This window comes from Coturnix japonica, chromosome 11 (assembly GCF_001577835.2).
Source record: "Coturnix japonica isolate 7356 chromosome 11, Coturnix japonica 2.1, whole genome shotgun sequence".
Lineage (NCBI taxonomy): Eukaryota > Metazoa > Chordata > Aves > Galliformes > Phasianidae > Coturnix > Coturnix japonica.
Window position 1 is genome coordinate 6,914,839 of NC_029526.1, and position 22,229 is coordinate 6,937,067.

General features: G+C 39.3%; 1 protein-coding gene across 4 annotated transcripts in view; it reads left to right on the forward strand.

Moving 5' to 3' along the window:
• VSTM2B (V-set and transmembrane domain containing 2B) overlaps window positions 1-22,229 on the forward strand; it is a 200,540-nt gene that overhangs the window by 32,460 nt on the left and 145,851 nt on the right. For all 4 annotated transcript variants that reach the window (XM_032447136.1, XM_015874013.2, XM_015874015.2 and 1 more), the window contains 2 exons: window positions 11,513-11,573; window positions 12,374-12,495. The gene's annotated coding sequence lies outside the window, so the exon portion shown is untranslated. The remainder of the gene's footprint in view (window positions 1-11,512; window positions 11,574-12,373; window positions 12,496-22,229) is intronic.

Consider the following 22,229-nt stretch of genomic DNA (forward strand, 5'->3'; position numbering starts at 1 on the left):
AGCCTTAAGAAATGCTGCTTTCTCCAGTTGCAAGTGATTGTTAGTCTTATTTTGCTTTTTTTTATTGGTATTGCACATTGAGAAGATCTGTGTCAGAATGTTTCAGAATGATTGCAGATTCTGAGAAAGCTTTAACTGTTCTGAATTGAGTCTGCTTGTTCTGTGCATTGTACAACTTTGTCACTGTGATCTTTCACCAAGTGACTGCCTTCACTGCTTTCCTATGATTCTCTTGAGGATTCGTGCACTGTGTTGTGGTTTAAGAAGACTTGGGTTTGTGTTTATCAGCCATTGGCACCTTCATTTAACACTCGAATGTTTGTTCCATTTCCTAGATAACTGATGATTATGGAATAAGCAGTTTCTGTGACAGAGTGTTTTTTCAACATACCATTGAAAGCTTATTCTGATATTCTGTTGTTTGGTAGGTGTTTTTTTTTCCTAATTCTTAATCTATTTTTAAACCCAGTAATTCATCTTCTTTCCCATACGCTGCACCTAGTAGTATTATCTCACCCAGACATTTGTTTCTTTGGAGGCTTTTTTTGACAGTAAATTGAAAACATGAGTGTATTGATAGCAGCTAGCTAGCATAGATAATAAAAGTGATGAAAATGGAATAACAAGAGATCAAGTGCAAATGAGGAAGCAGAATAAATGCTGAGCATTTATGCTGGCTTGTATCAGTCTGGGTGTCCGTTCCCTCTTTGCACCTCTTCCCTAACACATTTACATGAAGTTAGGTGAGGATAATCAACCACCTTTTCAGCAGGTGCACCACAGCTGTGTTTAGGGGGGATAGGAAATGAAGGAGGGATGGTGAGGTGGCTGTTAAGTATTTTGATGTTGTAGAGCTCAATACTGGGAATGATTCCTTTATGGGTCAATATGGGGGAAGGCCACTGAGAGTGGCATCCTGGTGGGAGTCTGCTGTAGGCTTCCCAACCAGGATGAAAATCAGATAAAACATTCTATAAGCATCTGGCAGAAATCATGTGATTGCTTGCCCTTGTTCTCATGGGAGACCTCAACTTACCTAACACTTGCTAAAAATACAGTACAGCAGAGAGGAAGCATTCTAGGAATTTCCTGGGGTGCATGGAAGATAACTTCTATTCTGTCTGCAGTCAGATGTTAGATCTGGTAATGCAACTTTTCCCTCAGGGAGCTGCTTAGCAGCCAGTTTTTCTGCTTTGCCAAAGACAACTTTGCCAAGGTAGCGGTGATATTAGCTCAGGGCTGAGGAATCATTCTTATGAGTACTAACTGTTCCTGTGGTCCCTTCATTCTGACCTGGTTGTGTAACACACTGGCTCTCATCTGTTTGTTGCACATTTTCGGCACTTCTGTTGACTGTGTGCCTAGAGGGAAGATTCTGATATCGTGGTACTCAGTGGTGCAATTTTTAATTTGCTCTTTATTGAGAGTCAAAGAGATAAATGGCAAAAAGCCCTGTGAATTTAGAGACACCTGTTCAATATGGAAGAGCTGGAGGCAGCACTTAGTATGCTATTAATATGAATAAGATCAGCCCTTATGGTCTCAGTGCCATGATTTAAAAGGTGGGGCTTGATAACTCCACAGAGAAATATGATAAAAAAATATGGCTAGGGCTGTGACCTCCTGCTCTTGAGCTGTGCTGGGTGGGATGGTATAATTAGCTCAGCAAAGTCCTTCTCAGGAGCAAGACGCAATCCTCTCTTGGGGAGGGAATGCTTCCAGTGCTTGTTTTCTGCTGCCAGGTGCAATGCGGATGGCAATCACCTTGTCACTCACCAGCTGCTGGATGCACAATTCATGGGTTCGGGACTTAAATTTCTTTAGAAGACTACAGCCTTGTTAGAAAATTGTAGCCACTTTATTGTTTATTTTCTGGCATTCCTTCCTATGACTTTTGAGTTCTATGTCATCTTTTCACCCTGAAGCAGGGTTCAAGTCTCTCTATAGTTGGTTGCCCTTTTATCAGTTACCCGGTGGCCTTTGTTAGCCCAAGTGTCTAGTTTTCCTTTGAGCATACATTACTTTTACACAAATCGTCCTACCAGGCAATTTGGGAATCCACATCCTGTTGATGTTTGTCCCTCTGTACAGAGTTTAGGCTCCCTTTGCTCACAGGAGTTACATCATTGCACTTCAGAGATTCCTCACCTGGCTGGGTCCTTGGGCTGCCACTGGGATTCCTTGAGAATTCTGCTGGTAAAGCTTTCAGAAGGGAAAATTGACTGGTAACGAGCTGCAGCAACAACTGACTAGACGGATGGTGTGTCTAAACCTGTTCCTAAATGACGATGATGCCTCTGTGCTGTACTGCTTTTGCTTCTGTGAGTGGATGGATGGTTTCAAAGGTATCAACCCTGACTTTGTGTACTGCAAGACCCCTGTGTGGAGGTGCTGGCTGTCTTAGCCCAAACCTGAGATGTGTGATGCGCAGTCTGGGGTTGCAGACCTATGATTTGTCACCACCTGTTTTTTATCTGTCTCCCATAGTATCTTGCCTCTCTCCAGTGGAAAATCCCAGCTTTCATTTCCACTGTGTTTTTCCTTTGTGTGTGGGCTTGAACTTTATTTGTGTCCATCCATTGCTTTTGATTTGTCAGGGATATTACTCTTTCAGTTGGCTGATTTGATGATTTAACCACAGCATTACGCTTCAGTCTGATCTGAAAATCAAAAAATAGCTGTTTTTTTGTTGTAAGTTTTCTGTTTGCTTGTTGGTTGGTTGAGTTTGTTTGGGGTGGTGTTGGTTTTTTTTTTGGTTTTTTGGTTTTTTTTGCATTTAAGTATGGAAAATAAATGAAATATAATAAGAAAATTCTCAATAAATTTAATAAGAAGAAATTTCTTATTAAATATGGTTTAAATTTATTATCAAAAGAATTCCAGCTAATTTGAGATAGAGATTAATTGTTTGTGAACATAAGCTTTTAGTAATGAGTTTTATCCTTGTCTCTTGAGAGTAAAAAAACACTGAATTTCTTAGACATTTCAGCTCTGGTAGGGAATCTGAATATCACAGACACAGCTGCTGGCGGACTTCCTTGTTGGAAAAATGGGGATGGAGAAATTTGGTATCTACCTGAATGAGGTGGAGCTTGATTCTTGGTTGTATGATCCAGTTTAATGAGCACTGTACTTTCCATTTGCTCTGCTTTCACACCAAATAGCGGCATTCCCCCAGAAGCACCTGCAAGGAATGAATAGTTTCCCACAGCAAATTACAGAGTTCACCAATAGTCCAAAACATTTTTGTCGATAAATTCATTAAGATTTACATGAAGAATGTTGTATGTTAGGCAAATTGAAGGGGAAGGGGAAAAGAGGAAATAGATTGGAGTTTAACAGAGGGAGATAGTTGCTCTCAAAAATTAATGACCTGTTACACTGCAGTATGAAGTTGTTTTTTTGTTCCTTCCCTCTTGCAAGTGCAGTGCAGACATACATAATACAGCTTTCTACACATTTATGCAGATAAATGATCACAACCTTCCTACCACAAGTAGAGCTATTTTAAAATCAGATCCAAAGTAATTAACCCTGTGCTACAGAGATCTCAATTTCTGTTTTGGGGAAGAATATTTCAGAAATGCTCCAATACGTTGCTTAGCAAATTGATTTTCTTCAGATCGGTAATTGAGAGGAAATAGATTTATTTATAAAATTTTTCATGTCAGAAGTAAATAGGGGATTATCTGAATGTTTCAAATGGCTGAAAGATATAACTTGCCAATATTTTTAGTAATAATATTAAATATTGATTATTTTACTGCATGATTGCCAAAATGAGTATTTTTGTACTGGCACAAAATTGCATCAGCTAATAAATTACAATGATGTTGAAGCTCTTTTTACCCACAGGGTTTCATAATTCCGCATTTGTCAATATCAAATCAGTTCATCATGGACTGATGACACTGTGACTCAACAAATAAGAAAAGACCAGGAGATTTTTGAGTCTCAGAAGTGCTTCACCACCAGTATTTAAAGCTAGGATACTGAACACTTGAGAACCTTTAAAATTGTTTTTACAATTAGTGTATATAATGATTTGTGGTGTGGAAAATCTGAAAGAATACCGCTAAATTCCTCTCCTTTGCTGCTCTGATGATGAGCATCTGTCAGAGACTTGAGTTGCCCTAAGGACTGTCTTTCTAGCTGTAGTTATATTAAATACACTCTACAGCTAGATGGAGACAAGCCAGTTGCTTTCACTTGAGATTTAGTTTATGTTTTAAGGCAGGTTTACAGATTTGCTTGGCTAGGCCTAGAGCTCACTTACAGATGGATCTTTCTTATAAAAGAAACCTTGCTTTTTTTTTTTCCTTGCTGTTAGAATACAACCATATGGCAATAGTTTGGAATATACGTGTGTGCTCCAAGACATTCTGTCATCTTAAATTCTCTGCCATGAGAACACCCTGTCATCTTAGCTGTTTATGCAATGTGTGCTGGATGGTTCTGTGAAAACAACATAAAGGCCCTTTCAGAAATGATACAAAAATCACTGGTGGTCCCAAAAGCCATTAGATGATCAAACCAGAATTTGATTCAGTCTCCAATTAGGGAGGACTGTAGGCCTGCTAAAACTCTTTATTATGTCAGCCAATGAGAGCTGGTATGTTTTGCCAGATGAGATACATCACAATAGGATTATTTTTTTCCATTATAGTCTGAAATCTAAGAGAAGAGGCAATTGTTGCAAGAAAGGTCTGCATGTTACACACTGAGTGATTTAGGGCCTGAACCTCATGGATTAACCAGGAATGCAGAACACGAATCAACCTCCATTCTAGGCATCCCATAATCAAAGATTATAGTTTCTAATCTCCTAGTTTCTAATCACTGGATTCAGTGATCTAATTTGTCATGTCAGCTTCCAGTGTTTATTATTTACAGGTGGTATCCTATGGGCGTGGTAGTTCTTCCTCCCTGTCATTGACTCACATCCCAGCACACAAGAGGTTAATGTTGAAGTTGTCTCTCTTACATGATGTGCTGAATAATCCTTCCTTGTCCCAGTTCAGATGGCATGTAATTCTGTGGACCTATTCCCCACTTACAGTTAATCATGCCAAATGTAATGTGGAGGAAATCCAGAGAGAGAGAGAGATTGATAGCATAAAGAATTAAATCGAAGGTCTTTCAAGATTAGGAGTTTTGCTGGCCATAATTATGTCTCAGATTTCAGCAGATAACTATCTTGGCAGAATGATCATTCTCATGGCTTGCTACAGATCCAAAGTATTTCAGGCTTATGAAGTATTTGCTTGATCATAATTAGAAGGGTTGAAAGCAATTCTCTCTTAATAATATCCTGTCCTTTTTATTAATGATTCAAGAGCAGTTTTTTCCCATGTCAAATGTCGATTTATCTTGAAAGTATTCTCTTGATTACACTTAATATCTGAAGAAAATATTAAAGGAAATAATTTAGTGTACACTATGTATAGCTCTGTATTAATCCTTATATAAATAGTTGTAAACCATGTTGCACATACAAAGATTTTAAGTGGCTGAGCAGTTAACAGCAGTGTGCCCTTGTGGCCAGGAAGCACAATGTTATCCTGGGGTACATTAAAAAGAGCTTGGCCAACAGATTAAGGGAAGTTCTCTTCCATCTCTACTCTGCAGTGGTGAGGCCACACCTGGAGTACTTTGTCCAGTTCAGGAAAGACAGGAAACTTCTGGAGAGAGTCCAGAAGAAGACCACAAAGATTATTTGTGAGCCTGGAGTATCTCCATTATAAAGAAAGGTTGAGGGAACTGAGACTGTTCAACCTGGGGAAGACTGAGAGGGGATCTTATCAATGCTTATTAATATCCAATGGGCTGAAGTCAAGTGAATAGGATCAGACTCTCTTCAGTAGCAACCAACAATGGAACAAGGGGTAATAGGTTCAAACTGAAACGTGGTAATCTCCATATGAACATGAGGAAAAGCTTCTGAAGGTGAGAGAGCACTAGAACAGGCTTCCTTGAGAGACTGTGGAGTCTCCCTCTCTGGAAATATTCAAAACCTGCCTGGATGCTTTCCTGTGTAACCTACTGTAGGGAACTTGCTTTAGCAGGGAGTTGGACTAGGTGACCTCCAAGGGTCCTTTCTGACCCTCTATGGTTCTGTGATAAGTATGTAATGCATTTCAAATTTTATACATCCTCATATTTTGTGGCAACCCAAGAAAACAGATTAAACTGAAGCTCTGAGCAGTTACTTATCAACTGCTTTTGATGGTAATCTGGATTTAAATACCATCTGAAGGAGATTTCTGCTTGGGTGAAGGCTGACTGAGTAAGGCAGCTGACTGGGTGCTAGTAGCATTTAAGCTAGAAGGCAGTAAGGGATTGGGATCTCCTGACTGGAGCACATATCAGGGAGGTACAGCATGCAGGCATCTTGTGCAGTACTCAGCAGGTCTTCTTTAGAGCTCATGGCAGCATGTGCACTTTTTCTTCCACTTTTATAAGAGCTTTGTGTTGGAGATACAACAGTTGCCACAGTGTTCCAGGCCAAGAGGTTATAGTGCTGCCCAGTATGAAAAGAGCCCACAGCTGAAAGCTACTGGCAGAGCCCAGCTGAGATAACCATGCCTACCTTCTTATTAGGCAGCATGTCTTGCCTGGATCTGCTTAATGTAATCTTTGTGATTCAGATGTTTATTGCCTCCTGTTACTTTTCAAGCACGTCTGAAAGAGTTTGGGGTTTTTTTTTTTGTTTATTTATTTTAAAACACCAACGGATTATAGTTCTCATAATTTTCAGAAGAACTCCTTTGCTGTATAAAACTGTGGATCCATTATGATTGATCAGGTTGTAATTTTGGCTTACATTAGTAGTTCTGTTGGAGAGAACAGACGGCTGGATATTCTCTTGTAAAAACTCCTTGTGTACTTTTTATCCTGCTGGGGCAATGAAGTCCTGGAAGCATTTAGATTAGATCTTCTAGCTTTTGGATATAATTGTGAGGTGCTTTTTTTCCTAGGCAATTGACCAATGTGTTTGGGAAGTAAGTGATCGAAAAGCTTTTATTTGGTTTGGGGATTTTCTTATGGATTTTTAAAATCATTTTTGAAGTTTCTTTAATAGAATGATGTGGTAAGTTCTGTAAAATAATGGTGAAGGTGAAGAGCCTTGGGTGAAACGTCAGAGATGTCTTTACTTCCCTAAGGCTTTTCAATTTGTTTAACAAATTAAAGATAATAGTCCAGGTAAACAGTCATGGCACCAAGCCAGCCTGAGCTCAGGAAGAATTTGGACAATGCTCTTAGACATATGGTTTGATTTTTGTATGGTCCTTTGTGCAGCCAGGAGTTGGACTTGATGATCCTCACGGGTCCCTTCCAACTCAGGATATTCTGTGATTCTGTGACTCCTGTTCTGCCAACTTGGCTTTTACCTTCCTGTTGGATTTTTTATTGTGAGCTATGGTGAATGCAAAAACTTTCTGTCCAATATATTTGCATCGTATACTGCAATATGTCAATATCTGCTGATTTTATTAGACATTTGGAAACTTGTAGGTACAGCCAACTACAAAGTTTTCAACGCTAAATTGTTGCATATGGGGGTAACTTTCAGTGATGCTTTTGGGTTTGGTGATGGATCAGACTGGATGGTACTTTTGCAGATGAGCTGCACACTAGGAACTTAAGAGTTGGGGTGGTGGTATGTATGGTCAAATACTTTCCCCTAGTCTTGAATAATAGACCTCAATCTGCTTCCAGAAGCCTCCAACGCTCCACCTTTGTGAGCCTTCAACACCAATGTAATGGCTTTATCTTTCATAATGCCCTTAAAATATTCCCTGACAGTAATAGCAACAATTTTTACTTTTCTGCAGGCGCAGAAATTATTCACCACACAGTCCTGTGCAGCTGCCCCTGGTATCGTACTGTAGTCAGCCCTGGTCCCCCTGCCATGGTGGCTGGTTTTACTGAACGGTGTTGACCCATGTGAACTCTGCAGAGTTTTGAGAACAGGAGGTGTTAATATCTGGACTCAGCTAATCCCTGCAGGGCTGTCTCCTCCTGCTTGCATGCTGCCTGGGGAAGAGGTGTCTGTCTCTGTCATTTAGGCTCTAACTGCTGTCTCAGGAAAAGCTGAGTTTTCTAATGATGATCTCAGGGATGTTATATATTACTGTCTTCACCAGATAGTTAAACAAATATATGATACTTTTACTTACAGTGCAGATGTTTTCAGGAGAAAAGTGCCCATTTTTCCAAAGTCTTTCATGATGTAACTGCTTTCTCTAATGTAAAAACATACATTTCTTACACCAATAAAAGGGCATTTCAACCATAGATCTCTGTAACAACAGTAACATCTAGCTGCTAATTAGAAAACTGACAGATGTTTGTTTCCTTCTTCTCTTTATCAGATACTTGTCATTGCTTTTTCTTTTGCACATACCCATTCTTGGAATTCATCTACAGCAGGAATATTTTCCTGTGCTGATCTGTATGCATCTGGCTCTTGTTGGTGTGTCAGACTTATTTTCTGTGAGAAGACAAAATGACACGTTTAGTTAGGACCTGCAGGCAAGACTGCAAATATAGTCCACATGCATTCCTGCTGATAACAAAGGTTGGAGTCTAGTTTGGCCCTGCAAAGATACCTCAGTGTTTGGAACAGAATGGTTCCCGCCTCTAACACTGTCAGGCAAGACAGAGAGCTCTGTTAGAGCTACCTGTTAAACTAGGACCCTGGGGACAATGCACGTCAATAGGCAGAGGCAGAAGCTGGCTCAAACTGTCATTCCATCCTCCTAAATGTCACCTAGATTTGTGAAGGGAAAAAAACCCACAGTGCATGCCATCATCACAGGGTTGAACTGGACCCCTTGGAGCTCTGTATCCCCCTGAGCTGTATCACAGGTGCTCAGCCTTTCACAAGGAAAGAGATATTTCAGAGAGAGTACTGCAGTGATACGCTACTTTCATATTCTTTGCTCACGTGGCAGTTCTTATAATTAGTAAGACAATCTGTCCATGCAGTTGCAGTAATTTTTTGTGGGAAAGTGGAATGGACACCTATGCTCATGTGTTCTAAAAGCATTTGGAGTCTGACTCCTGGCAAGGCATCATTAGTCCCTGGAGTTAACTCTGTATTGAGATGAATAGGGTAATTCACATATCTCGTATATGAAAACAATACCTCAGTTAGGAGCAACATCTCTTATTTTCAAAATGTTTATCTTAGCAGCTGTCAAGATTGAAAATTGACTCCTGTGTTTTTTCACAGGCAAAGTTCTATCATGTAGCTTTAGCCTTGGACAGGAAAGTAGAGAACATACCAAATGAGCATACAGACTAATGATTCCCCTTTGGCTTTCTTCCACACCCAAAGTTAAGCTAAGAAGTTAAGCAATGTGATGAAAGCATTTCATCACCCAAAATGCAATAAGCAAGCACTTTTGTACCTGGGAACATACTGAGGAACAGTGATTTGCTTTAAGGTTTTTATAGGGGTATTTTCAAAATCTGCTAGTTGGAAGCTGAAAAGTTGGAGGTAACAAAGCTGAATGAAGCAGTAAATGCAAGGCTGCAAAAGAACTTGTCCCCAGGGTACATTGATGGCTCTCAGGGACTGTAAAGTGTTTCCCATAGTGGTGGATGCTCTGGAGCAGAGAGCTGAAGGAGACCGATGTGAGGAGGGACTTTGCTGCAGCAGCACCAGTACCGCAGAGGCAGTCAGCCATGCTGCTGCAGGTACCATGCAGGGCAGACTGCCAGAGGGGAGGAGCGGCTGCATGAGGTCCTCGGGATTTCTTTCCTTTGACTGCAGATGCAGCTATAATCCTAAAGCCAGCGCTGGTCTGGGCAAGCTTATTTTACCTGAGTAACAGCAGTTCCTGCAGGGAACTGGCCGAGGTCTCTGCTCTCCCTTTTGCAGTGGCTTCGGACAGATGCTGTTGCTGTGCATGTGCAGCTATGCTATTTCTCTTGTTCCCTCATTGGCAGGAGAGAGCTGGAGTCTGCCTGTGCTGCTGAGCAGATGAAAGCTTTTCATATAGTCGTGGTTTGGTAATTCCTCCATGTAGATGCAGCTGATTATGGAGAGGAGGTCAAGAGGGAGAACTGTGCTGCTTTGTTTATCTACTCTTTGCTGTGGTTCTTTCTACCTGTCACCACCATAAACTTTGTTGTCTCTGAATGACTGTGCCACGTTAGCAGAAGTAACTAAATTTAGCAGCTGGCTTTGAGAATTTAGTTCTTTCTCTGTATTTTGGTATCATAAGTGATCACATAGCAAAGTGACAAGCAGCGAAGGAAAGAAAGCAGGAAGGAGAAAATAAAGCGAGTTGCATTTCTCTTCGCTTTGAGAATGCTGAAATCCTTTAGTGGGCATTTCTGTTGCCCACTTCCATAAGCAATGCAGTTAAAGTCATATGCACATGATCAGTTGGCTCAAACCTTACAGTATGAGAGTTGTTGGGCTTTTTTTTGCTATTGTAGCCACCAGAATAAAAGATATTTTTTCTGTTGTGTTTTTTTTTTTTTTTTTTTTTTTTGCACCCCACCTGGAAAAAAAAATGTCACATCTTCTTTGAGGTTGATTTGGAAGGAGGTGAAGCATTTATCAGGATAATGGAGCACTGATTAGAGCTAATTATACCTTGATTGACCTGCTTTGGTGATTTGCTCTGTCTCTGTAAGGTGAGAGGTTTGTTTTTGTCCCTGTTTGGCAGAGACTCGCTCTTTGATGGGCAGACTATGTAATAGTCAGCAGGGGGTGCCCAGATGAATTTCTTTTGCTACAGCTGAATTATACGGCATCAACTTTACTTCTTCAGGTGATGGTCAACTCTTGTGCCTTGAGCAAAAGAAACTTTCCATGTCCTTTGCTTGCGTACAGAGACATGTAGATTACGCAGGTTCAGCTGCTGTTGTGCTGTTTAATCTTCAGGAAGTTTACTTTNTAAAATATGGCTGTTTCTTCACTCCACTTCCAGATCTGTGATCTGACAGAATAGTAATATTTCACATTTCTGTAAGTGTTAATTTTACCGTGTTTCCAATGCAAGCAGAGTTTTAAAGGTCTTCCGTAAAAGAATGACTTCACCACATCCTGCTGACCTGCCGTATCTAACAGGATGGCAGCACGCCGGGTAAACTGGCTGTAACTTAAGATGATATTTATTTTTTGCACCATATTAGATTTGTGATTTAATCAATGATGTTTAGAAGCTCATAGGGAACCTCAAGACAGTGGTTATACAGATATGAGTTTCTATTTTATTTGTGCACTGAAGTGCATTTACAGTAACAGGCCCAGTTTTTAGAGCCTTTTCTACCAAGAGCTGGCTTAATAGCTTGAGCTAAAGATAGACCATGTGCATTGCCAAGACCTAACAAGGACTTATATTATAACGATTATTAGCAGAATAAATCAGTACTGCAAAAGGAAGCAGATTCTAGGTGTGTCAGAGTGATGGTGAAGATTTGGACAGTGTTTTTTTGCTTGGCACCTTGTGTAAATTCTTGTGCAAAAAACCTTTTTTTTCTTTATTTGTAGGTGTGGTCACAAGATCAAATATATCAAAGGTGTGGAGAAATAAAGCTGAAATATGGAAATGGTAAGATTTATTCAAGATGTTTACATACTGTGTATGTTGAGATGCATTTACATTTGTATGCATACACCTCTGGTGAATTAATTTGAACATATTTCTAGACAGTAATCAAATTCTCCTTTACTTTATGAGATCAGTAGTATACGTAACACAGTCTGAGACTTTTGTAGACTGATGCAGTCTATTTCTAGAAAGTGCTTTCTTTAAGGCTGTATCCAAAAGGTCACCACCCCGGCACAGAGGAGAAAAATAATACAGATCTCTTGCAGTCAGAGACAAATAGTTTTCCGCCTTAGTACACATCTCTGCTACTAAAAGTGTACTGCAGCGAGGAAATCCATTTACAGTTTTCCTTTTACATAACAGTTGCAGTGCCCTTAAGAGCCCCCAGTTGTTTCCATATTCTCTTCCCTAGTTGTCCTACAGTATAGCTGCAATAAAAAGCCTGTTTACTGAGAGCCAGTGCTGTTCTGTGAAGTGTTTCTCAGCAAACATTATAGGTCAAAAGCATGTTTTGACAGCTTTGAAAGTGTTCTCAGATAATAATAAGACTCCTACACTTTTTTCTTTTTTTTTTTATTTTTCATTCATTCTTTACCTAAGTATATATACCTTTTTACAGTTTTGTTTTACATTGATCTAATTGTAAGCATGCTTGTAAAAAGAAAAGCAAATGGAAATAGACTGGCCTTAGAACTGCTGCTTGTTTGACTGGTCATAGTCTGTGTGTCGTGTAGCTGCTTACACCTGTGCTGAACTTCTTCGTCACTGAATAACTGCTAACACCTGTATCTTTTGCACAGGCATAATTGATTACCGGGCTGTTTTTCCTACTGCTCCTTCAACTTCGTTCATTTTTATACTTCTATCTATGTACCTAACAACCAAGTTCTGCACACCATGAAGACCTCTTTCACATCCTGAGGTAAGGAGAACTTTATTCTTTTCAGTTTTGTCATTTTCTTGTTGCAGCTTTGTCCTGCTCCCATGGTTATGCCCTATAAATATGGCCTTCTCCCCAAACTGGGAGACTCCCTGAGTTTTTCTGCTTGTTCTGCTTTTACCCTATGCCAAATAGAAGTTTGTTTTATGTCTAATGCATCTTGCACAGTATTCTGACTGAAGATCTGTTGATGTAACTTCCTTCTTGTGTTTTCCTCTTGTTTGTGTTCTGGTTTCATTGGCCATCTGTTTGTTCTTAAGTACTTTCAAGTGCTGTTGTCTCTGCCTTTCTTGGCTTTTATTTGGAGAAGGTAACAAATTGTCTTCTGCCATCTATAATATTGTTTATGCTACTGCAGTAATTTTGAACAAATAGGTTTTGTCTTCTGGTCATTAGCCTTCATGTGGGATTTTCTTATGTTGGTCGGTATCAAGATTGTTAAAAAACATCCTTTGTGTTGCTGGTTTTGCACAATATCCAGTTCTGTACAGCTGGTAGGAACAGTGCTCATCCCTCTTGTCCTTTGCTGCAGTATCAAAGCAGCAGGAAAAAATTGTAATGAAAATCTTGGTCTGTCCTGGTCCAGCTATTCAGTAATACATAAATATTCATAAGTGAACTGGTGCGCTTTCTACAGTAATCAAACACATACTAGGAGCTGTTTCTTGATATAGTGCACTTGGCAGTAGATGTACATCAGATCTCAATGTCTTAATGTTTCGTCATTATATGCAAGAAAAGCTGGATGTTATATTGTTGAAGAAGAGGTGAAAGGAAGAGATCAGCAGAACAATGGGATAGATTGAAATCTGGTTAAGCCAACACTGCAAATGCCTTTTCAGGCACACATGTATTAAAATTATTATTTTTTTAACCTGTCTGCATCTCTAAGCATTTAGAATGTTAGGAGGCTTTTTTAAGTACATTGAATTATGTAAGAATATAAAATAGTGCATTAAAGTAGTCCAAACTGAGGCACTGAAAAGAAACAAAAGTCATTCAGTGAAATGTCATTTATTGTCATACACAACCAACATAAAGAATAGATAATATTTAAGATGCAGTTTGCTCCTCTTCTAATGATTACTGATGCCAGGACTATTCTCCATGTTGTGTATAATGGAAAATCTCTGGATATCTTTCTGTTCTGATAAAGGAATAAATTCAGGCTGTGCACTCAGTCTCTCTTCTAGTATCTGAAGGCTGTTTTTGACGACTCTGTTAATAATGTATTTCCTACCTGAGGAACTGACCTCAGTTTTTCTTATGCAGTGAAACTGCTTAATGAGTATAGCACAGGTGCTTACTCTTACTTGGATATCCCATTTTGTGTAAAGTGTGATAGTATGGATTACCACATGCACTGTATCCCATCCCATTTGTGTATAATCCACAGAGCTAGATAATAACTGAAAGTTTGCAGTCACCATTGAAGAGGTATTTCAAAGGCATTATGCCTGGATGTGGAAACAACACTTGGCTTTATCCTTAAGAATGAGCTATACATCCAGAGTCCAGAGTAAGAAATGTATCTCTTTACAGTTCTGTCATTAACTGAGTGTGTTCCAACTTTAGCCATATGGTTGGTAATCAGAGTAACAGATGAAGTACAATAAATATGTTCCTTTTAAAACGGACAAATTTGTGGCTCTTGTGCAGGTAACATTATTCCTGTAATTCAGTGCTTCTGTAAACAGTGTCTTAATTATATTTGCAACTAGTGCAATCAGCTGCCCCACACTGACAGCTGTGAGCAGTTTTGGCTATTAGTCCAGTTAGGAAGGAAGAAGGGATGGTGGAGCTGGTCATCTCCAACACCATCTGTGAGTTACAGAATGGAAAGAAATGTACTGGTTTCTGAAGTGCTGTCTTTAGCCAATCAGCAGTGAATGCACATTATAACATTCAGAGTGAAACTAATTAATATTAACAAGATATCTGTACGTGTGTGGCTTTCTTCGAGTGTTCCCTCTGTACAGAGGGCTTTTTTAATGCAAAGGAGCTGTTTAGCTACCTTGTGAGAAGGAGTGAATGGCTGGGAAACAGACAGTGGGCATGCAGCTCTTCCCACAGGTTGGCATAGTTTGCTCTTAGTTAGAAGGAAAAGTCACTTCCCTAATACATGCAAAGTGAGGGTAATGTTTTAGTTGGGCTGTTTGAAAGCAAAAAGCATTGTTGTCCTCCTGGGCTGCCTTCACACAAAGCCACAAGAATGAACAGGAATCTGCTAGAAAAACTGGGTACGAGAGTTAACTCTGATGGAAAGCAAATGAGGTATATCTGCTTTCAGTGCCTTCTTCCACCTGATAAACCAAGCCCAGGCTGTCAGTCCTGTGCTTTTAGTGCCTTAAATTAGCCTTAAGGATGCTTTAGAATTTCAAAGAGCAGTATCCTTCATTACAGGGACACTAGAAGGCAGCTGAAATTCTGGAGTAAAACAGAATCAGATGTTAAACAGACCATAATATTTTATTTTATTTTTTAATTTTGTGATATGTGTACTTTTTCAATGTACACTATGCTAATAAAATGATTTGGAAGAGGTCTGTGCTGTAAACCAATCTTTGTTCCTGTGCATGTTGCTCTTGTTGAAGTCAATATGTTTAAGTAGAGGTTTCTTTGTTGTTGTAGAAGCAGTTCTTCTGTGCGACTACAAACTTAGAGTAAAAAGCACCACAACAATACTGAGTTTCATAGAATGAAGAGATCTTTTTTGACATTAAATATAATTTTCTTATATTTTGGGTGGGAGGAGCAGACAAACAGCTGTGATGGCAAGCAGGAACTGTGCTGACTTTCAGGTGGCATCCATTGCATTAAGGAGGCTTTCTCTAACTCACACCAGCTGTGTGTGTCCCACTATTTAATCAAGAAACAGCCACTGGGTAAAGTGAGCTCCTCTGATAAAACTAGAGAACCTGCTTTGTTGTTCTGCAGGAAAGCTTAAGGGTTTTTTTAGTCTAAGGGGATGGAAAGCATAGAAATCTTTTTTAGCATTGCTCATACATTACTGAAAATCTCAAGGGTTTATCTCTGCTTGCCTGGATCTTCTAAGTGTTGCCATGCTGTTAGGGTTGCTACGTTGCTGACTTGGCGATAGAGTTGGGAACAGACTTAAAAATGTAGAGGCACCGCAATAAGTTGTGAATAGAAGGATCTTGGAGGATAAAAGCTGAATTTGCATCAATCTTAAGGTGAAGAATTGGGATCAAGCAACCAATATATGTAAGTACAAAGAAAGAAATGTTAGAGAATATTTGGCATGATAGTTGGTCAGCAAAAACAGGTGGCTGTAGCATGTTGTAAAGCAAATGTACAGAGTATGTGCCAACAATGTAGTGTTGGTACAAAAAAAAAAAGGCTATGTTTAGTTTGGGAGATTATTGAGAATGAAGGAGGATATTTTTCTGTTTTTCTTGGGATTTTGGATCCTTCATCTTGAATGTCAGCTTGCAGTTCTGTGCTTCACCTGTTAAAACAGACACAAAGTAGTAACAGAAATTGAAAAGGGGGGGAAAAAAAGGAAATGAGAAATTCAGCAAATCTAACCTTTGAGGGAAGCTTGGAAAAATTAGATTAATTTGCTCTAAGAAAAAAGGAAAAGACTAAAGGAGACCTAGTCTGTGGAAGATGCTTTAAAGGAGATTATTATTTATTTTTTTTCTTGTATTCTATATGGGTAGAACAAGAAGTCATCAGCTTTAATTGTAGGAAAGAAGATACAGTGCAGGTATTAAAAAACCTTTTCCTGCTGTAAAAGTATTGGAGCAGTAGAAGCAGCACATATACAGCCATGTGCCTGTCCTTGGAGATTTTCTGAAAAGGGCATTAGGGAAACCTCTGTCAGGGGCTCCTGTGGATGTTCTTGACTTTTTGTCATAGCACAAGGAGTGGAGCAGATGATTTATCAAGACCTTCCTCAGACTATTTATGTGGACTGTGGCCTCTCATTTTTTCTGTATTGTATTTACTATGATACAAAATTGAAGTATTTCAACAGAATTCTTCCAAGGGCTCTAGTAAGATCACACAGTGAAAAGCATGGTGGGTATTTCAGGAAATTCTGCTGATATGCATTAGCGGAGATATCTCTCTCCTGACAAAGCTGGGGGTATTGCTGTTGCCCTTTCAGCCTCTTCCCTCCTATTGTAGGACAGACAGAACAATTAAAAAACAAACAACAGAAACAAACAAAAACACCAATCCTCAAATCAGTATGAAAAATGGACTTGATTTTAAATAGGAAAATTCTTTGTCTTTAACATAAGAAGAGACAATGTAGATAATCTGGTCTGATCTTGATTTGATTTATTAATCACATCAGTGCTGGTGATAAAATGCTTTCTGATTATGGTATAGGGATGCAGTCATGTTCAAGAGCTGGTACAACTTCATGTGCCATCTAACACAGGTGAGTGAATCTGTCAGTGTGGTTCCACTGTGGTTTTTGTTTTTTGGAGTGTTGTTTTTATTTTATATATTCATTCAACAAATGAGATTTGTCCTGGAAGTTCCTACCTATTTTCCTGTTTACTCCCTAAGCACTTGTGACAGAGCTTGCAGCCCAAAGTCTGACTTTATAACAGTTGTGTGGAGCTTGTGGGCTTGGGCACAAAGTCGTGTTACTGTTCTGTAGCACATTAGTTTCTTGTTAGCATTCTTTCTCAACTGTTGAGAAGTTGATTGTTTTCACTAGCTGAAAGTGATTGCTTGTAACAGAGAAACAAAATAAGACCAAGCATGAGCTGCAGGAATCCTGTCTGTATTGTGTGAGCTTTTCTAGCACAGGTAAGGGTTTTTTTCAGAGTTGATGTATTATGCCTTCATAGTTAACACTGGAATGCTTGGAGTAGAGAGCTGTTAAAGAGGCTTGAAATGAGCTTCTGTTAGAGCAGAGTTTGATTGAAAAGGTACAGAATAATGAAATCCGCCTAGGCAATGAATTATGGGTCACACTGTATTATCAAGAGAAGAGAATTAGTACAGCTCAGAAGAAAAGTGAGTGCACAGTGTGACAATAGCCCAGGGCATGTCTAGGAGGAACTGGTAAAATGAGATTATTTGCAATGCACAGTGTTTATTGTGTCCACACTAATGGGCTTAAAACAGGAGAAAGGAAACAGGTGTAAATAGCAGGAAGGGAAGTTGTGTTAAAACACAGCTAGGCACTTGCATAGCTGCTGTTCGTCATGCTTGACATCTGTGATTAGTCAAGAAATACAGTATGGATTTTAAAGAGATCTGCAAACATCATCATACAGGACTGTATTTGCTGGGCTGTCTCCTTATCTGTTGGTGCATAGAGCAGGTGATCAGATGGCCTCCTTAGTCATTAGAGCAAGGTGGTGTTGCCTAGTTTAAGCAAGACAAAGCCCGAAGTAGAACTGGGTTTCATCTTTTCTTTTCTACTGTGCAATTTAACCATGCTATTTATGTATCTAAAGGAAGGACTAAGCAATAAAAGATCTTTGATAATCCCCATTGTTGCATTGGGTCAGCCAATATATCTTACCTTATATGAACCTTTGGAAATATATATTTAAGAAAAAAAAAATCACTCTGGAATGAGCACACAGTACAAATGCACTGTGTGCTTTATTTTGGTGTCTGCTGTCTGTGTTGGTTGTATGCATATCCAAAGCTTGCTCCTGAACTAAGGACCAGCTGGGCAGGATTCACTGTGATCTCAGAGGTGCATTTTCTCCTTTGCAAAAAGCTGCAGAAATGCATGTTTGTGAGTAGCTGTGTATGTATAAAATGGTAGATAATACTCATGTTCCCAGCTTCAGCACTTCTATTTCTCTGCTAGTTAACTTTCAACCTGGAAGTGCCAACTGCCTAAGGCATGGCTTTCTACTGGTGTTGCTGGAAAAGGAAGGTTGTTTGAGGGAGGGATCCAAGAGGTTTTTAAGGTTGAAACAGAAAAGATGGAATAACAAAGCTGATACGTTGTTGCTGCTAACCAGAGTTGTATGGAAATAAAGGAAGATAATCAATCCTTAAAAGGACTGTTTTGACCACAGGGATTCTCTGAGAAGCTTTTTTTTTTTTTAATTATTTATTTTATTTTTGTTGTTTTTTTTTTCCTCACATATTTCTTTGTTAGGCAGCTGCCCCATCAAGTTCATTAGGGATTTCACACAAATAGAAATAGTATGGCGAAAATGGCATATTTTCTATCAGAGTGACTCTGCTGACATTACACTTATGAAAATGGGATATAAATGACTAGGGCTGGAAGGTTTCTAGCAGAGCTTAAAAAAGCCCAACAAAACAAAAACAACATACCCTCCTTTGTGGTCCTTGCATTTCAGTTTTCATTGTTGCAGAACTGATGCTCCAAGTTTATCGCTATGCTCACTCGTTTCAAGATCTTCTTGGTGCTATAGATATTTTGATTTCTTAAAACTGAAGTTTGTGGCTTTGAGGCAGTCTTTTTCATGACAAGTTTTGCTGTTGTTTTACTGTCAGACCAGAGGGGACTTGTTTTCAGATGTAGCTCAGGAGTTTTTGGTAGTGTACTCTGTAGTTATGGTAGGTAAATGATTATACGATTAGATAAAGAATATTTATTTTGTTTTTTCATCCTATAGTGAGTTTTACATTTCTTAGTTTAAAAAGAAGATGACAATGGTAAGACATTGACTCACTCCAGGTACTTCTACCATTGAACAAGTTGTTCAATTACATTATATGACACGGTATCTAAGGTATAATTTTTTTTTTCTCTAAAGTTTGCTCCAGCCTCTGTTGCATTTCTGTTCTTCTTAGTGTGAAAATTGAATGTGATGTGTGGGTTTGTGCTTTGTTGATTGCTCTCTGCTGATTTTTTGTTAGAAGCTCTTAAAAACAGCTGACAATCACTGAAGTTTCCATATGCAGAGCTTGCCCCAGTCCCTAACTTCTTTAATTTGAACTTTTTTAGGATGTGTTTATCCTAATTTTACTGGGCTGTAATTGCTCACTAAACATTGGTCCAAATCAAGTAAGAAGGTGATTTATTTATTTTAGAGCTCATAAACATGATTTAAGATGGTGATTGTCTACATCTTATTTCTACACTCAGCACTACTGAATTATTCTATTTTTCTAGCCAAAGGTTTTCAAGATGGAGCTGAGGAGTAGAGTATAATTTATATGTTTTCCTGAGGTAAATTCAGATGTTTCTGTCAATTCTTGCTTCCAAGATTTTACAAGGTCTGTAAATTAAGTGCTATAGATGGAGTTGTTGCCTGCCTGTTTTTGACAAGGAAGTCAGAGTTGATGGACATCGATTTGCCACTGGGAACCAAAACCATTAATTGAAGCTGTGGTGACTAATCCATTACTTTGCTCTGCTTCGTGGATCCTGACCTAACTGTTGTTGCTACAATCAAAAATTTGCTCATGCAAATGTACCTATTGTGATCAAAGTAATCAATTTTTTTCTAGTTCTGTGGTTGGCAGGCTCAGGGTTACAGAAACCTATCCAGGTATTGCTGAATTGCCAAAGTGAGCTGACTGCTCCTGGGTGGGGGTGGGGAGCTGGGGAGATAGGATGCCAAAGCAAATGAGTGCGTAACGGACCATTGATGCTGCCACCTTTAATTGTGGCATGAAACAACACACATTATATAGATCTTCAAAAGGAACATGTAGGGATTGCTGGTAGTGGGCTGATTTGGGGGTTTGTTCTGTTGTTTTTTGTTTGTTTGTGGGTGTTTTTTTTGTTTGTTTGTTTTCCTCGGATTATCTAGTTTATAGATGCTCAGAATCCACAGATACAAAGGAAGCTGCAATGGAAGCACAAGAGTAGTCCAGTGAGATTCATTTATTTTGTGTTTGTGAACTTGGGGTCTGGAAACTTGGGTTCTTTGTCAGAGTTTTTTCATCTGTGATGGCTTTTGGTGAAAGGAAAGAGCATTTACTCAGAAAAAGTTTTGAGGAGGGGCTTTTAATACATATGATGTACAGTAAGACTCCACTGATGGAAGCCTCTTGAACACACATGCTTCTGTGAGCTGATATTTGGGAATGATCTGAGCATCCTGTTAATAAATTGTTTTATCACTAATCAATAGTTCTCGTGTTGATGAAAATCATAAATGTTTCCTCTGTCAGGTTCATGCTTGCCTAATGGGTAATAGTAAATAGCCTTAGTTCCTGTAAATGTGAAACTTTAATGCTGTATTAGCAGGCAGTTTAAGAGACTGTTTACATTCTATTGCTGCCTTTTATTAGCCCGCGTACTGATACATTATCTCAAAGGCTTGTTTTGTTTTGAGAGGTTGGAAGCCATAGATTTTTGTGACTTTCTTGTGTTGTTTGTTTGTTATTTAAGTCCATGCAAATAAAAAATACAAAGGCAGAATGTTAAGAGGATGCTGCTGTTTGGAGTGGAGGAGTGCCTTGATTTTTAGGAGCAAGTGATAGGGCTAAAATATACTTATTAATCTCTTCAGTGGAAATGGTATCTTCTGATTATGCACAGCATGTAATAGCTTACTGTATTGTGGAGCTCATCTTCATAAAAGAAAAATAACTTGCATTAGTTCTTTCATGGTCTTTGTGGGAAGATCCTAAATTAATGCCTCCTATTTCCATAGAAACTGCAACAGATGCAAAGAGCACAATAACACTGTTGATAGAGCAGATTGTCAGCTACAAAACACTATTTTTCAACACAATCACTACCATTAGCTGTACATTCTCACCAGTAATGAACAAGAGCCTGCATTCAGGCTACACCAGTGGAGAAGACTCACAGTTGGTGTCACCACTGCTGAAACGCAATCTGCTGCCTCACTGCAATCAGATCCCCTGTTTGGTCTCTATAAGCATTCAGCAAGCACCAATAAATGTTAACAGGTGCCTTTTTTTTCCCCGCATTGAGGAATTTGATGACATAGCTTTGCTTCATCCTTGCTTCCAAGTCAGTTGCCATCTTGTCAATCTCTGACATCACAGGCCACTATTGTGAGGTAGGAGGCGTTACTTGAGGAGCAGCCCTCATAGATTCATAAAAGTTTTGCCTGCTGTGGTCAAGGTATCAGGTCAGAGAGCCCTGACACCTGGACTGCAGATTTGGTAGGGTTTGATGTATCTTAATGACATTTGGTTCTGTAAAAATGTTTTTATAATCTAGATATTTTCCTGTTTCTGTAATAGAGATAACATGAGTGAGTGCCTTGTATGTTACTGCAGACAAGGTCTGAGCAGTCAGCCCAGGGCTGTGCTTGAGATGCTGAACTGTTGGGATTTGGGAAGTATCAGTAAAAGTATTTATTTGTGGTCCTATTTTCTTTTCACTCAGCTTGTTGACTTGCAAGTAGTCCATAGTTCTTGTGAAATCCCAGTCAAGGCACTATTGGGGTTTAATGCGTCATTAATTTGGGGTGAAAATGAATGGATGGAAGTTGACAACTCCTCAATAAATATGTACCCTAAAATCTGATAATCGTAAGATCGTAGAATGGCTTGGCTTGAAGGGACCTTTAAGACCATCTTGTTCCGATTCCCCCATTTTGACCAGGTTGCTTAAAGCTCCATCTAGCCTGGCCTTGAATGCTTCCAGGGAAGGGGCATCCACAAGCTCACTGGGCAACCTGTTCCAGTGTCTCACCACCCTCACAGTATAGAATTTTTTCCTGGTATCTGGTCTAAATCTATCCTCATATTCATGGCTTTCCTCTGGACCTGCTCCAACTGCTCCATGTCCTCTTTGTTTTGGGAGCTCC